At 50.6% G+C, this 4,893-nt stretch overlaps 1 non-coding gene across 1 annotated transcript; it reads left to right on the top strand.

Annotated features, from left to right (window-relative positions):
- The first annotated feature begins 2,249 nt into the window (after positions 1–2,249).
- TRNAF-GAA lies at positions 2,250–2,322 on the top strand. Its single transcript has one exon. It is a non-coding gene; the product is annotated as a tRNA-Phe (tRNA).
- The last annotated feature ends 2,571 nt before the right edge of the window (positions 2,323–4,893 follow it).

Raw genomic sequence — 4,893 nt, 5'->3', positions numbered from 1 at the left:
AACAGGCCTCAGTGACTCTCAGTGCAAGACATGTACAGCTCCTCCTTAGGGTCAGATTTTGATTCTGCCTCTGAGTATGAGTTGATGGAAGTCCTGCCTTGGGAGGTGGCATCCCCCAATGCAGCTACATTGCCCCCTTCCATGGGAAAGGTCCCTGGTGTTGTGTCTGATTGTATTTTCCTTGTACTGTCCCTTCAGGGTTCATTTGACTTTGTGGCAGTTTGCAGCACCCGAGACTCCCTGTTCTCTACCATAAGGAGCCAGAGGCATTCTTGGTTACTCTCCCTCCTCAGGACTGGACTGGGTCAAGTCAGAGGCAGAGCAAGTATAAGATCTGCATACATCTACTGATGCAATTGTTAAGATCCACCCTGGATATGATTCCAGAGAGTTATAATAATAAATAACTGTTAGTTCAACACAGCAATGTCCAGAGTGTTGTTGCTGAACTCACAACATATCACCCACCCCAGAGGCAGAACCTGCTCCTGCTTCTGCTAGAACATCCCTGTGCTGGTGGTTACTCTGTTGAACATCTTATTGAGTGTTTTGATCAAACCAAGCACCACCAGGAGGTTGCACAGAGAATTTGGAAATGGCTTCTAGAACCTGAGATGTTCATGCTTTCCACCAAGGCTGCAGCAGCAGCACTGCACTCCACTCCAGAGATGCAGCATTATAGATTTCACCTGAGCAAGCTTGTGGGCGATATTGGGTGCTTGTTGAGTAATGCACAGGCTGGCCGACTGTAGGCCCATTTTTCCCTTGTCCTGCATGCTTACTCCTCTCTGTTTTTCTTGTCTGCTCTTTTGGCTTGCCTGTCCCCCTTTCTACACCCCTCACGCATGCCCGTATGGGCTTTGGCTCTCTTAATTCCAACAGGTGCCGAGCCACTGTGATGCAGATGGCTCTCTTCGATTTCTCTTTGATTTCCTGGGCCAGAGGCAACTAGATGTCACATGTCTGCACGAAACGCATGCTGCCACAGCTGATCAAACCAAATGGCATGCCGCCTGGTGGGGCCATCAGTTCCTGGGTCATAGCACCTGCCTCAGCACCGAGGTCATGATTTGCTTGTTGCCGCAGCTGACACCTGACTTGGCGGTTGCCCAAGAGGTCATCCCTGACTGCCTGCTTATTGTTTGCATCTTGTTGGCACTACATCACCTCCTCCTTATTACCATCTCTGTGCCGGGAGGGAACTGCTCGCCCTCTTTTTGACCCTGGCTGATTTTTTATGGATAGCAGCTGATGGTGATGACTATCTCCTCCTTGGTGGGTACCATAATTCACATGATCAATGAACAGCTTGATCAGAATGGGCCAGAACCCCATCCATCCTTGGCCCAGCAGCTGCAGACTGCTTTAGAGGCAGTGGATTTCGTTGCCGTCTGGCCATTTTCAAGCTGACGTGAGGCAGTACACCTAGCTGATGGTGACCACTGGTAGGATTGCCGTGGCATGCCATGGCTGCTTTTGCATTGTCAAACTTTACTGGCCAGCCCTGCAGTGTGGCTGCCTCATCCCACCTAGACTCTTAGATCACAATCCATGGATAGCGACCTGGGTGGTAGGCCCAGTACTTCCTTGACTCTTCCTGTGTCTCCTGATAGCAATGCTGGGGTTTTGCCTTGACACGCTCCCCTGTACAAATGTGTAGTTCATGCCCATCATGCCCTCATCCTTGCCACTCATCCTAAACAAGGTGGTCTAGTGGCACTGGCCCTTGGCACCTTGCTTGCAGCACTAGACTTGGGCCTCTTGGACATTGCCTATTTGTTTTCTTTTTCATGCCTGGCAGCTGAGGCGGGTGCATCTGCCTGGTCAACTTTGTGTTTGGTTAGGTCAACACAGCCACCCTCCAGAGCTGAAGGAGTCAGCTCACTGATGCTGCCCTGTGACTCTTCTGGGTTTTGGTCCGGGTACGCCTGCCACTGCAGTTCTCACATGTGGTTCTCCAGCAGACAGTACCTGGCTTCCAGGCACATTGATCCATTTAGGAGTTGCTCTGAGGCATTGAGGGTGCCCATTTGGACCTCACACTATGACACTGCCCACCCCTCCACTCCTCCTGCGGTACTGGCACAGGCCCTAGTGGATGGCTGTGCTACTGACTGTTTTTGTTTTTGTCTTTGTCTGTGACGGCAGGTCTTGCAGGCTAGCCCCAGGCTCTGTCCGGTGCACCTGGGCCCCTGTGTGGGTGGCCTTTGTTGTTTTGCTATATGGTTCCCCCCTTTTCCTCTACTACAGCTGAAATAGCTCAGTTGGGAGAGCATTAGACTGAAGCTCTAAAGGTCCTTGGTTCAATCCCAGGTTTCAGCAGTCTGTAGCAAGGGGTTAGGGTAGATGATCTGTTTAGGTCCCTCTGGACCCTAGCTACTATGAAACTGTAAAAAAACATTTATAAGAAGTCTTACCTTCTTTCTTGGAAAGGAGGGAGGGGTTTGGGGTTTTTTTGTTTTTTGGAGGTCTTTTTAATATGGGTTGTAAATTATTTTAAATTAAGGCAGCTGGATTAAATAAAGTAAGCATGTTCAGCAAATCTTACATATAATCAAGCACAGATGACCAAATCCTTCTGAATTGCCAACCTATATACACAGCAAACTTGATTTTATTTTTACATATAGAACCTGGCCTCTTATTTATGTAACATGTTTTTCCCTTGGGATGATGTAGAATATTAGGGCTGTGCGAAATAGCACCATTTCATTTCGATTTCTGTCTCACCATTTTGAAGGGACAGTGTTTCATTTCAATGTTTCATTTAATTTCATTTCGAAGCACTGTTCTGTTTTGTTTTGTCAAAACTGTTTTGCTGTTTCGATGCTGTGCCAACGTTTCGCCCATAGGCTATAACAGGGAATCACAAAACTGCCTATAACTTTGTTATTTCTTGCCTGATTCAAATAAAAACAGCAGGAGTGGTAGCTTCTCCTGAGGCCACAAAGTCTGTATGGTTTCAAGGAGATAGGTGCAGGGGTTTCTGGGAAACTGCACCTCAAAATCTTGAAAGCAAAACTCATGTCACTTGTCAGTGTGAAGGCACAGGGGGGTGAAAACAGAAGACATGGTAGCCCCTGCTGAGGCCACAAAGCCTGCCATGTTTCAAAGCGATAGGTGCAGAGATTTCTGGGAAACTGCACCTCAAGCTGCTGACAAGCAAAACACATGATGTGTGACTATATGTGCATGTTAAGGCCCAGTGGGGTGAAAACAGCAGGCATGGTAGCCCCTGCTGAGGCCATGAAGCTTGCCAGGTTTCAAGGAGATAGGTGCAGGGGTTTCTGGGAAACTGCACCTCAAGCTGCTGACAAGTAAAACTCATGACATGTGTGACTTTGTGTGTGTGTTAAGACGTGCCCTCACTGGCACTGAGGCCTCTACACGACTAAACGACGACACAGTAGTGCACCCCACTGAGGCCTCCTCCTCCCCTACAGCCTCATCCCGGTTCACCACATTAAATAACAACAGGTAAGTAAACACCATGGTAGCACTAGCATCTCAAGCAGCCAAACTGTGACAGACAGGAGCGACATGTAGGGGGTGCACGCGGGTGCATGTGCACCCTCTGAGTGTGGAAGTGCACCCCCTACAAAAAGGCACCACCAACACTGTTGGCAGCACCTGCAGGTGGTCACTGTTCAGCACCCTGCCGCTGACACCACTAGTTGCGTCTGCAGGCAGTCAGCGATAGCCGCAGGCTGGCACAAATGCTGCTGGCAGCATCTGTGTGTAGTCACCAAACCCTGGTCAGTGCTTGCCACCCCACCCCCCACCCCTGCTGTCACCAGTGCCAGCAGCGTCTACAGGAGCTCCTGCTTACTGCTGCTATGCTCCCACTGCTGCCGCCACACTCCCGCCACTGCTGTGCCCCCCCAGCCACTGGGGGCACACATTCATTGTGACAGAGCCCTTCTTTCCCCTCCTGCAGAAGCTTCTTCTCCAGCAGCTGCCAGAGAACTCTCCCTGCCAGCCCCAGCCCTGGGGCTTAGATGTTACCAGGGCCTTGCCTCCTTCCTGTCAGATGACTGGGAACAGGTGCTAGGGATGTAGTTTGTAGCCGTGTTGGTCTAAGAACATGGCACTGGCAGACAAGGTTCTTTGGGTCATTCTAGTATCTTTTAGTAGACCAACTGAATAGCTGGAGAAACATATCTTAGCAAGGTTTCAAGTTGAAAAACCCTTTGTCAGGCTGGGGAAGCACCTGCAGTTGGTGTGTGTGTACTGTTCCTGGATGGAAGAAATAGTAAAGAAGCCAGAGGCTGGCATGCAATGCAGGCAAGAAAGCCAGTCAGTGAAAATGGAAATGTAGGTATCAGGGGGTGCACCCCCAGCAGTTCCACCAAGCCACCCAACCCTGGCAGAGTGCAGTTTTGGTGGTCATGCCCAGGACCTGGGGCCTCCGCCTTCCCCATAGCCCCAGCCCATACCTCGAAGTTCATCCTGCCATGGGAGCTCAGCAGGGACATGGTCTTCCTCTGCTGGCTGGTGATGCAGTGAGTGCTGCCTCCAGTTCTGAGAGTGGGGCATTAAATTGCTTTAAAAAAATGAAAAAAGGAAATAGGTGTGGACGGAGTGAGGAGGGTGGCACTCACTCTGTCTGCACCTGGAGTTTGGAGAACCTCAGCAGTGTTTGGTGGACCTGACAGGTGTTCCCAGGCAACTGTGGCCAGATCTGGCCACATCTAGCTGCGGCTTGCCCAGTAGGCCAAGGGGATGCACAGCAGTGGCTCTACATCCTTGGTGAGATAGGCAGCCACCAAGGCCTGAGTGCCACTTGCCTGATGTTGGGGTCTGGTGCCTCTGGACCCCACCATGGAAATCATGCCCTTGGCCCACATTGGCAGTGCCTGTGGTGGAGGAGAAGACTGGCTGGTGGATGACGTG

This window comes from Alligator sinensis, unplaced genomic scaffold (genome assembly GCF_000455745.1).
Source record: "Alligator sinensis unplaced genomic scaffold, ASM45574v1 scaffold462_1, whole genome shotgun sequence".
Classification (NCBI taxonomy): domain Eukaryota; kingdom Metazoa; phylum Chordata; order Crocodylia; family Alligatoridae; genus Alligator; species Alligator sinensis.
Note: the sequence above shows the minus strand (reverse complement) of the source record. Positions and strands in the feature narration are given on the sequence as shown.